We start from the raw sequence: 12,799 nt of genomic DNA on the forward strand, positions 1-12,799 counted from the left end.
GGCTGTTGCCCGCTGTGTTGTCAGTGTGCTTTTTGACCTCTCAAGTATTGCAAATAATGAATGTTCCACAAACAATGTCACAGGGCAACCCATTACTATGGTGGCACGTTTCTCAATCGCGAACGCGGCTGCAGCGAGTGATTGCTCGCACGCGAAATGGCCTTGCATCACGGCATCTAAAGTACCACTATAGTAAGCCAAAGGCTTGTGTCCTAGGGACGTCTTTTGTGTCAGAACAGCTGTCATGAGTGTTCCCTTGCAGTGTGAGAATAGGTAAAATTCGCGTCCATAATCAGGATTTGCTAGCACTGGAGCGCTTGAAATTAACTCTTTTAGTGATTTGAATGACGCGCTCATTTCTTCTGACCATTCTATTTTTTTGTTCTCCTGTTGTGCTTCCTTGAGTGCTTGTAGGAGGGGTCTCGTGTATGCTGCATAATCTAATATCCATGCTCGGCAATAGTTGCACATTCCCAAGAACTTCTGCATGTCTTTCACCGTCGTGGGTTCTCCTACTGATCTTATAGCTTCTACCCTATCGGGTATTATTCTTTTTCCATCTTTTGATATCAGCTGTCCCAAGTATAAGACCTCTGTCATGCAGTACTGTAGCTTTCCCTTGTCTACCTTGTACCCCTTGTTGGCCAATAGTGTTAGGAGTGTTGTTGAATCTTTTCTGCATGTTTCCTTGTCTTGTGCACACACTAGTAAATCATCTACGTACTGAATGATTGTACTCTCAACTGATAGGTTTCCCAAGTCTTCATGCAATATGCGGTTGAATATGCTTGGGCTCTCACAGTATCCCTGCGGTAATCTGCAGTGTTCATATCTTTTTCCCCCCAGTGTGAATGCTGTCAGGTATCTACTCTCTTCAGCCAGGGGGATTGAGAAAAATGTGTTTATCAAGTCCACTACTGTGAAATGTGATGACGTTTTTGGGATGCTGCATAATATTGATGCAGGGTTCGGGACCAAAGGGAACTCTTTCTGAATTACATCATTTAGGGGGCGTAAATCCTGTATCATCCTCCAAGACCCTCCCTTTGCTTTTTTGATTGGATAAATACATGTGTTACATGGGGAGTTTGAAGGCACTATTATCCCTTGTGCTAGTAGTGCATTTATTGTCTCTTTTATCCCTTCTTCAGCTTCACGGGACAATGGATACTGTTTCACTCTCGGTAAAATTGCTCCTTGCTTTAGTTTTATTACCACAGGTTGTACTCCGTGCAACAGCCCTACATCATGGGGGCCGGTTGTCCACAAATTATTTGGTACGAGTCTCATGTCATCATCAAAAAATGACGGCGGTGCTCCTACCACTGCCATCAGTTGAGCAGGGATTTCCCTAGCTTCAATCAAAATGTCACAGGGCATCGCTATTTCCATTATAATCTCACCATCCCCCTCTGCATCTGAAAAGAGATCCTCGTCTGTTAAGTCTCTTAGGGCGATGTTGGCATCCGTGCACAGTACTGTACGCCACTCACTCACATCCTTCCATATCTAATCCAATCACAGCAATCCTTTTCGCTGATACCTGTACAGCGTGCAGGTCTAATGATACCACTGACCCTGGTGGTGTGTCGGGGCACCCTATGGGGCGGAAGAGGAACTCTGCTGGAATCCTCCAGTCCATTTTTCTCAGCTCTGGAATTCTGAGGGCCAAAGTCTTTAGCCCTTCGATAAACATTTCCTCATTTTCCGGCAACCCCCGTACTTCTTGTGTGGTTGTGTGGGCTTGTACTAACAACATAGCACGCAATGGGCAGATTCCGGGTGTTGAACACACTATACCCCTCTCAGTGAATGATATGGTCATGTTGAGTTTACTCAGGATATCCCTCCCTAATAAATTTATTGGTGAGTGTTCATAATACAGTAAAGGTGTCTTTACAGTCTTACCCCCCCACTCTTACATCCAATGCTTCTGTGTAAGGAACTTCAATTACAGCCCCAGAGAACCCCTGCGTCTCTAACTTCCGGTTAGATAACGGGAACCGGCCCTCTCTGATACATGATTTCTCCGCTCCCGAATCAACCATGAATATGAACTGCTTGTCTCCTATCTGCGCCCCTACCAATGGTTCCTCTGCTGCATTGTAGGTGGTAGATAGAACTGGACACGCAAGTGTTCTCTGTGGGCTGTCCTATGCGGGGTGTCTCATCGCCCCCCCCTTCATTAAAGACACTCCCTGAAACCACTGATACGCCGCTATAAGGTGCGGGTGCGGGGGCCCCGTTTGCTGTTGTCGCAAAAGGGTTGCCTGGCGTATACTGCATATTGTCATTGTTTTGTAGGTGGCTCTGTGTTCTATACTGGTGTCTCTGTTGTTGCTCATTGTTTCCTTGGCCTGGGTTTATCGGTTGTTGTTGTTGTCCCATTGGGAGACCATATGGGCTCCCCGGGTGGGGATGGCCATAATGTTCTACCTCTTGGAACCCGTTGTTGGGTCTGCCTCTGCACTCCCTAGAGTAATGCCCCCATCTCCCGCAGTTCCAGCAACTTCCTTGTGCACCTCTAGGACCCTGCCATCCACTTCCTCCCATTCCCCCGTACCCTGGTCCACCTCCTCTTCGGCCCCTGTACCCACCTCGTCCCCCTCGAGGGATCCACTCTTGCCACTGCGGACCTCCGCCTTGCTCCTGCTCGTTCCACTGCCGCTGTCCTGTTCCCGCCCAATTAGTTGCCATCCTTCCTTGTATTGCTATCAGCCCCTCCTCCTCTCCCTCCCTGCTGTGTGGGAGCGCGGCTACTGCTGCTGCAACCTTCACCAACTTTGTCTGTACTAATTTCGCTTCGTCTGCCAATCTTTTCTGCACCACCTCCTTCTCCCTTTCCTTTATTTGTTTACAATGGTGTACTATTATGCTCTGAATCTCAGGCCATCCCTTTGCTTCAATACCTGCTATCTCGTTGAGCGCCTTTTGCACTTCCTTTGGGAGCCCTCTTTTTATAATGAAGTAAAATAAAGATGTCGATTGATACCAGGGCGTGCCCGTTTCTGCTCTCCACATCTCTTGGACCCGGAAAATATAATCCATAGCCTCCTCCCCGTCATTCATTGTACACTGCATTACTGACTGTAAGTCTGGCGTATCTGGGAATGTTTCGCGCAAGGCATCCCACACCCTGGCACGCACTGTGTTAAAGGAGGCCCCATCATGGCGGTCGCAGTCTAATGTTACTCCCGGGAAACCGGCCTTAACCCATACCCTCTCAGCCTGATCCCCCACTGCTGATACAAGCAAGCTCTTTACATCTCCTATTGCTAGGGGTACCCCGGCAGTGTGTTTCTCAAATGCGTATATCCACTTACTTGCCCCTCCCGATAACGGGGGCAATAGTTTTAATAAATTGGCTTTATCCATCTGAGCCCATGGGATATAATTCGGCCTCCCTCCTCCCCTATGTATCAATGGGAGCTGTAGCCTTCCTTTTGTCGTTGCATCTACACATGTTTTGGCTGCTGATGTTCCCAGTGATGCCATTTTCCCCACCCTGTTCCTTAATCGCCCCGTCCACTCATCATCCAGTGTCCTCATTGAGCATGCACCATCCACCCCTTCACTTCCCCCTCCCATTGCCATGCTCAACCTGTCGCTTTCTTCTACATCGTCCCTTATATCACATAGTAGTTCCTCTCTGTCCCCTATAGGCCTTTCTTCATTATCAATACCTCCCTCTCGTGCCCCTATTTCAATTATTCGTGTCGGTTCTTCCTCAATTCTGAACAGTATCTCACCTTTTTTCCACCCGTCTTCAAGTGTTCTATTCTCACTCGGCGCTCTAGACGTGCGCCCTGATCTTGCAGCATTAAGTGCTGTTTGTTCACATATGTCTTTTATCCTTGAGAGTTCATCTTTCGCTATTGAGAGCCTTGATTGTAAATCATCTGTTAGCTTTTCTATGTCCACCCTGTGTGTACTTGTCTGGCCTCGCTCCCTTGTACTTTCATATGGTGGGGGCGCTGTTGATCGGTGGGGTGTAGTAGTTGTCGGGGGAGGCACATAAGTGGGGTCACTGTACCCCTCTGCGGGTACAGGCTTGTTTAATATCGGGTACAAACTTATTACCTCTTTTGGTGGTTCTACATTTGACAATCCTTTAGCATCTTTCTGTATCATCAGTGGATTGTCTGTGGTGGATGGTAGGTCAGGGTTTATTGCTGGTGCTTTAGGAGGTGGTATCTCTTCAAATAACCTCCATAGATCCAATATTTCCCTCCTATTGTGCAACTGCTTCCCCTTGTATTTCAAACAAATGCAGGTGGCCACCATATCCAGAATGCTTTTATCAAATGACCCTCCCTCGGGCCATATCTGGGGTAACCCCTCTCCCTTCAGCTCTGTTGTCCATTGGTCATGATATTTCTTAATCCGCTCCGCGTACCCTGGTAGGTTCTTACAAATATGTGATAAGGGTGTTTCGGCCCCCATCTGTGTGCCCTCCTAGTACTTGTGTGTCTCTGTGTGTCCGCAACTATAAAGTAGATGTATTACCACTATTATTTTTTTGATTTCTACTTCACATTCAATAATGGGCTCCTTTGTGCTTTTCCCCCTGCCTGCACAATACAAAACTGGCTGTACACAGTCTCTATTCTATTCTCTTGGGGGGGGCACATACAAGGGCAAACCATCAGTGATTTTGACAATATCAACCCGGAAATCAAAAAGGTACACACTCACTCCACCTGGTCGTTTTTGTCTTCAAGAAGCTTTATCTGGCCACACTTACCATGACCATTCAATTACTATGCATTTATAGCCATTTTACACACTCACAGTACCAAATTGTCTTCTGACGCATACGAGGTGCACACACCTCTCTGTAACACTCTATTCACAATTTAGGCTGCCCTCCCTTTCCTCCCTAGCCGGCTGTCCCTGTCCGTCTTATTCAGATATATTGATGCGCATATATATATTTTGATCTACTCTTCCCTCTTCTAGTAGAACTCTCTGTCTCTTACTTTCTCCCTAACATTTTGTACTGATCTCACCTTTATTTTCCCCCCAACCTTAAAGAAAAGAATAGAAAAAAGAAATAGCTAGTCATTCAGTCATTGCGATATTATCTTCTTTAGTAAATCTTCCAATAGGTTATTCTACAGGTTAATGCAACACAGGAGGAATGCACCTTGTGAGGGGTCTGATGGTAATACATCAGGACATGGTTACCAGTGTCCTGTTGACCGGGGCCATAGGTCGAGGTGCTAAGCTTCAGGGCCTGGGACGGGCGGTACAGGTCTTTCTGTCTTGTTAGAAGTTGTTATGGATGTGCCGCTGTGTGTTGTCAAAGTATTGGGTGTCCTGATTGCACAGGGCCATAAGTCTAAGATGATCCGGTGGGTTGTGGGGTTTACGAGGGGGCGCCTTTGGAAGTGTGTGTTCAGGCAGAGGTTTACTGCTGTGCTGTAAATAATGCAGGTGGCGGGCCGTGGCCTTGGGTGCTGCAGAGGGGGCTCCAAATCTTTGAAGCGGCTCCAGTCTGGTTGGGGGAGGTGGAGCAGTGCGGCGCGGGCCTCTGCTCCCTTGTTTGGCAGTCTTCGCAGGGCGGGAGGGGGAATGGCCTTGCACATATTCACAAAAGGCATCTTCCTCGTATGTTGCCGACTTTAGGTAAAAACATCACAAACATTTGAACACTCTATAATACTTATTCGAATCACTTTAAAACATACATTTCAACTTTGCTGGATGTGTCTCGATTATATCCAGTCTGAGCACCTTATTCGTACACTATGTTTTAACAACTACAGTATTTAGTTATATGCATATACATTTGCAGTAAGTGAGGTAGTAGTGAAGTTGGTGGAGTACATAGAAAATGACCCGCCACTGTACGTGACGGTGGTGGCACATAAGGGGCTTAGACTTACACACATGACACGTGCATTCTCGCGCATCCTGCACATGAGCCCTCTGTATGGTTACATTCGTCTTCTCGTGTACTCTAGCAGCATTAGTTCGGTTATGGCGCAAAACCCTGGAGTGTAGGTTTCCCAGTGATACACGTAACAAATAGATCCCTGGAACGCTCCTTCATTATTAGTACCCAACTGCAGTGGTGTCGGCTCGCCATTGCTTATATCATGGAAGCATGCTTTCTATGTTTATACATTTTACAGGTTCTTGTAATATAAGAGATTTTGTGGAGAAAAGCATACTTTGCAAATGGTCTTGGTATTAACATGTAGAGACTTTCTGCCATCTGATGACCATTTTACAGTTCTCTTCATCGCCCAGGCCCGCTGGCCGGGTCATGCTGGGAGCGATGATACACTGCGGAAGGTGAACTGTTACAATGTTAGTATCTTATGCTAGCTCATGTCCGTCTTGTTCGTGGGAACGGGCTCACAGCGGATCTGCCAGGGTGCTGCGGCGACAGGGATAACTGAAACTTCTCCGAGGGTGGGGGCCGCGCTACAGTGCGCTGAGCTCACACCATCTTTAGTAGACAAAATGGTTTCTGAGGCCTAGCTGAATTCAATACGTGCGGGCAATGTGTTCAGCAGGTGAGCCATCCACCACCTGGGCCCTGGTGGTAAGGAGGGGACGCCCGATGAGCCATGGCCCTCACCTGGGGTGGAGGTGTAGGCAAGGGGGGTCTTTTGGACCACTCCTCCCCTACACATGCCATGGCCCCGGTTGCACCTCTGGGCCTTGGCTGTTGCATGCCAGGGCCCCTGTTGCATCTCTGGGCCCTGGCTGGTGCATTCCAGGGCCCAGGCTGCACCTCCGGGGCCTGGCATGGTTGGGAGCCCCTCTCAGCCAGGGCCTGGGCTGCACCTCTGGGTCCTGGCATGTTTGGGAGTCCCCTCTCAGCGAGGGCCTGGGCCCTGGCTAGTGCATGCCAGGACCCGGGTTGCACCTCTGGGCCCTGGCTAGTGCATGCCAGGGCCTGGGTTGTACCTCTGGGCCCTGGTGCATGCCAGGGCCCTTACTGCACCTCTGGGCCCTGGCTAGTGCATGCCAGGGCCTGGGTTGTACCTCTGGGCCCTGGTGCATGCCAGGGCCCTTACTGCACCTCTGGGCCCTGGCTGGTGCATGCCAGGGCCCAGGCTGCACCTCTGGGCACTGGCATGGTTGGGAGCCCCTCTCAGCCAGGGCCTGGGCTGCACCTTTGGGTCCTGGCATGTTTGGGAGTCCCCTCTCAGCCAGGGCCTGGGCCCTGGCTAGTGCATGCCAGGACCCGGGTTGCATCTCTGGGTCCTGGCATGTTTGGAGCCAGGGCCTGGGTTGTACCTCTGGGCCCTGGGGCATGCCAGAGCCCTTACTGCACCTCTGGGCCCTGGCTGGTGCAAGCCAGGGTCTGGGCTGCCGCTGCACCTCTGGGACCTGGCTGGTGCATGCCAGTCTCATAGACATCCATTGTAGATGCAGCCTGGCATGCTGGCATGTCCGGGCGTGCTTTATCATGCGTGCATGGTCAGCATTGTTAACAATGAAAATATTAAACGCTCTCTGACATGTCAGCATGGCAAGGTGTGTCCACAATCGAATGTAAACGCTGCTGGCATACTCGCAACCTTTTGCCTCGCACTGTGATGGGGAGCCGTGTATGTCAACATCGTCACCAAATTGCGTTATTAATGAACACGAGCTCCCTTGTGTTTTGGCACAGGTCTCCCCAGACACCCCACGCTCCTTGTCCAGGAAGGCTCATGCCCCCCAGCAGATCCATACGCGGAATTGCAGATGATGCCAGTTTATAGCGCTACCTCCTACATGAGCACGCCACGCCCGCGAGGTCTGGGCGCTACCATCCCCAGATATTGCCTAATGCACCCGAGCATCACCCGGCAGTGTGCGGCACGCCGTGCCTTGGGCATCACCCAGCACTGAAAGTCTCTCGGCGCACGCCTTGCCCTGGGCATCACCCAGCACTGTGCGTCTCTCTGCGCACGCCTTGCCCTGGGCATCACCCAGCACTGTGCGTCTCTCGACGCACACCTTGCCCTGGGCATCACCCAGCACTGTGCGTCTCTCTGCGCACGCCTTGCCCTGGGCATCACCCAGCACTGTGCGTCTCTCGGCGCACGCCTTGCCCTGGGCATCACCCAGCACTCTCTCTGCGCACGCCTTGCCCTGGGCATCACCCAGCACTGTGCGTCTCTCGGCGCACGCCTTGCCCTGGGCATCACCCAGCACAGTGCGTCTCTCGGCGCACGCCTTGGCCTGGGCATCACCCGGCACAGTGCGGCACACCTTGGCCTGGGCATCACCCGACACTATGCTGCACGCCTTGGCCTTGGTATCACCCGGCAGTGTGCGGCACACCTTGGCCTGGGCATCACCCGGCACTGTGCGCCACACCTTGGCCTGTGCATCACCCGACACTGTGCCGCACACCTTGGCCTGGGCATCACCCGGCACTGTGCCGCACACCTTGGCCTGTGCATCACCCGACACTGTGCTGCACACCTTGGCCTGGGCATCACCCGACACTGTGCCGCACACCTTGGCCTGTGCATCACCCGACACTGTGCTGCACGCCTTGCCCTGAGCGTCACCCAGCACTGTGCGTCTCTCGGCGCACGCCTTGCCCTGAGCATCACCCAGCACTGTCCGTCTCTCGGCGCACGCCTTGCCCTGGGCATCACCCAGCACAGTGCGTCTCTCGGCGCACGCCTTGCCCTGGGCATCACCCAGCACTGTAAGTCTCTCGGCGCACGCCTTGCCCTGGGCATCACCCAGCACAGTGCGTCTCTCGGCGCACGCCTTGCCCTGGGCATCACCCAGCACTGTAAGTCTCTCGGCGCACGCCTTGCCCTGGGCATCACCCAGCACAGTGCGTCTCTCGGCGCACGCCTTGGCCTGGGCATCACCCGGCACTGTGCTGCACTCCTTGGCGTGGGCATCGCCCGGCACTATGCTGCACGCCTTGGCCTTGGTATCACCCGGCACTGTGTGGCACACCTTGGCCTGGGCATCAACCGACACTATGCTGCACGCCTTGGCCTTGGTATCACCCGGCAGTGTGCGGCACACCTTGGCCTGGGCATCACCCGGCACTGTGCGCCACACCTTGGCCTGTGCATCACCCGACACTGTGCCGCACACCTTGGCCTGGGCATCACCCGGCACTGTGCCGCACACCTTGGCCTGTGCATCACCCGACACTGTGCTGCACACCTTGGCGTGGGCATCGCCCGGCACTGTGCTGCACGCCTTGGCCTTGGTATCACCCGGCACTGTGCGGCACACCTTGGCCTGGGCATCAACCGACACTATGCTGCACGCCTTGGCCTTGGTATCACCCGGCAGTGTGCGGCACACTTTGGCCTGGGGGTCACCCAGCACTGTGCGCCACACCTTGGCCTGTGCATCACCCGACACTGTGCCGCACACCTTGGCCTGGGCATCACCCGGCACTGTGCCGCACACCTTGGCCTGTGCATCACCCGACACTGTGCTGCACACCTTGGCCTGGGCATCACCCGGCACTGTGCGGTACACCTTGGCCTGAGCATCACCCAGCACTGCGGTCTCTCGACGCACACGTTGGCCTGGGCATCGCCCAGCACTGTACGACCTCTCAGCGGACACCTTGGCCTGGTAATCACCCAGCACTGTGCGGTACACCTTGGCATGGACATCACCCGGCGCAGTGCCGTCTCTCTGCGCCCACCTTGGACCGGGCATCACCCAGCACTGGGCAGTCTCTCGGCGTACACCTTGGCCTGGGCATCAGCCAGCATTGTGCGGCACACCTTGGCCTGGGCATCACCTGGCACTGTGCTGCACACCTTGACCTGGGCATCACCCGGCACTATGCTGCACGCCTTGGCCTGTGCATCACCCGGCACTGTGCTGCACACCTTGGCCTGGGCATCACCCGGCACTGTGCCGCACACCTTGGCCTGTGCATCACCCGGCACTGTGCCGCACACCTTGGCCTGTGCATCACCCGGCACTGTGCCGCACACCTTGGCCTGTGCATCACCCGACACTGTGCTGCACACCTTGGCCTGGGCATCAGCCAGCACTGTGCGGCACGGTTTGCCTTGGGCATCTCCCGGCACTGTGCGGTCTCCCGGCACTGTGCGGTCTCTCTGCACACACCTTGGCCTGGGCATCTCCCGGCACTGTGCGGTCTCTCTGCACACACCTTGGCCTGGGCATCACCCGGCACTGTGCTGTACACCTTGGCATGGGCATCTCCCGGCACTGTGCGGCACACCTTGGCCTGGGCATCACCCGGCACTGTACGGCACACCTTGGCCTGGGCATCACCCGGCACTGTACGGCACACCTTGGCCTGGGCATCACCCGGCACTGTGCTGCACACCTTGGCCTGGTCATCACCCGGCATTGTGCGGTACACCTGGACCCCCCCCCCCTGCACCCAGCAGCTTCAGCCGGGCTCTGGGGGTGGCCAGCCCCCGGCCTCCTGCTCAAGAAGGAACATGTTCCCTCAGGAACTGGGCAGTGGCCTTCTGCAAGGCGCTATTACTTAAGATGACCCCACTGCAGTTATGGGGGGCAGCGTGGAGGGGGCACACACTAGGCTTATCACACATGTAACAAATAATGGCATGAAAATGAGGCGACCGAATTATACATATTTGCCATTGGATGACTACCAACACTAACACGGCCACTGTTGCTAGGGAGGGTGGGGGGCTGAGGGGGCTATAGGCCCAGGTCTTTTGGTTGTAGCCCCGGATAGAAGCTTGTGGACTACAACCAAAAGGTTATAGCTAGCCCGGAATCCCGCCAGTCCCGACATTAGCTTAGCCCCTGATCTTCTCCAGACCTAGCAACACCCCGGGGGCAAGAGCTTCTGGAAGAGGCATGCGGAGCTGTCAATCAAGTGCCTTAGGTTAGCAATGGGTGATGGTGTTATATTCCGACTGGAGTCGGTGCATCAATGTTAAATGTTAAATGTTAAAGGTATTTGTACCGCGCACTGTCACCAACGGAATTGGTCCCCAGGCGCCCAGGCGGATCTGTAAACGGTAAAGGTGGGGTGGGTTAGTAAGGTGAAGAGGGAGTAGGATATTGAGAGGAGTGGTGTTCTGTTGGCAGCTTCAACTCGGTATACACCAGATGCTGAGCTTTGGTGCGGGTATCGGATCGGAGTGTGTGCTGTTGCTCTGGCTTATGTGTTGTTGCAGTGTTGTGAAGTGCGTGCGGCTTGTTGTGCGAAAGATGGTTGTGTGAGTTTTGAAAGATGGTTGTGTGAGTTTTTTGAGAGAGATAAGTATGCAGAGTTTGAGCTTATATTGGTTAGTGGGTTACCTGACCTTTACCATGCTAACATTCATGACTCTGTCCGAGTGTGACACCCACCGGCCCCCACACTCCCATCCAGACGCAGCGCCGGCCCCCACACTCCCATCCAGACGCAGCGCTGCCCAATGTTTAGGACTTCATCCAGGTGTGGTCGTGCCAACCCTCACACCCCCATCCAGATGCTGCGCAGGCTAGTGTCTAGAGACCTGTCCAGGTCTGGGCATGCTAGCATTCACAACTCCATCCCAGCGCCACGCAGGCCGGTGTTCACAATTCTAGGCATGGCACATGCTAGCATTCACGTTTTTCTGGGCGCGGGCATGGTATCCTTCAAACGATCCTATCCAGATGCGACGCAGGCCAACGTCTATCTAGATGCGTCTGTCAGGACTGACTAGTTTCATAACAGGAAGAGTAACAAGATTAACATTGTGCCTTTAGAGCTGGCTGGGTTAGTTGTGCTTTTAGAACTGGCTGGTTTAGTAACAGGAAGAGTTTGTTCATAGAATTAACATTGTGCTTGCCCAAGTCAAGATGGAGTGAAAGAAACTTACTCTGATTGGTTAAAGAAACAATGATATGTTTGGTTGCCTGATTGGTGGAGAGGACAATGGGTTTGATTCTTGGGAGATGAGCAAGATTCTAAACTGCCTTTCATGCAGAGAAATTCAGTGGCTGGTTGTGTATTAGTTAAGCTCCTTAAGTAAGGCCTTTCCAGAGCTCAGAAAATCTACCAAAGTAAGAATATCGTTTGCTGATCCAATTTGAACAAGAAGTCATCAGGTGGGATCGTTCTTTTAAAGATTTTGAGATTGTCACAGTGAACTTTCATTTTCTTTTATAAGAAAACTTAAAGAGTAAACAAGTTTCAAGTTCATTTGAGAAAAGAGACATTACAGTTAAAGTTATTATAAGGAAAACAAGCTTGAAGATTGTGCGTAGGATTTAAAGTTGATTAACTGTGTGAAATGTTCTTCAAGACTGTTTAATGTGTGCGCGAGCTCGCAAGTTGCCGTTTGCGTGTTCTTTTTAAAGCGCGTGTACATTTTTCACGTGAAAGTCGTTTCATGAGAAAGCGCGTGTGGTTTGCGATAGAGCGCGTGCCAAAAAGAATTGCGCGTGTGAATTTTAAAGCGCGTGTACATTTTTCACGTGAAAGTCGTTTCCTGAGAAAGCGCGTGTGGTTTGCGATAGAGCGCGTGACAAAAAGAATTGCGCGTGTGAATTTTAGCGCGTGTACATTTTTCACGTGAAAGTCGTTTCCTGAGAAAGCGCGTGTGGTTTGCGATAGAGCGCGTGCCAAAAAGAATTGCGCGTGTGAATTTTAGCGCGTGTACATTTTTTCACGTGAAAGTCGTTTCAAGAGAAAGCGCGTGTCGGGCTGCGATAGAGCGCGAGTCCATTTTTATCAGCGCGTGTTATTTTTATCGCGTTTACGTATTTTTTCACGCGCGCGGGTTTTTTTTAAGATAATCGCGTGTGTATTTTACACGCGAGGACAATTCTTCACGTCTTCTGATTTCACGTGTTTATCGCACACGCTAATAAAGGA

At 52.4% G+C, this 12,799-nt stretch overlaps 1 long non-coding RNA gene across 2 annotated transcripts in view; it reads left to right on the top strand.

Moving 5' to 3' along the window:
- LOC138503033 (uncharacterized) overlaps positions 1 to 12,799 on the top strand; it is a 282,445-nt gene that overhangs the window by 151,796 nt on the left and 117,850 nt on the right. The gene's annotated exons all lie outside the window — the stretch shown is intronic.

Source organism: Ambystoma mexicanum, chromosome 11 (genome assembly GCF_040938575.1).
Source record: "Ambystoma mexicanum isolate Mex_15411 chromosome 11, UKY_AmexF1_1, whole genome shotgun sequence".
Lineage (NCBI taxonomy): Eukaryota > Metazoa > Chordata > Amphibia > Caudata > Ambystomatidae > Ambystoma > Ambystoma mexicanum.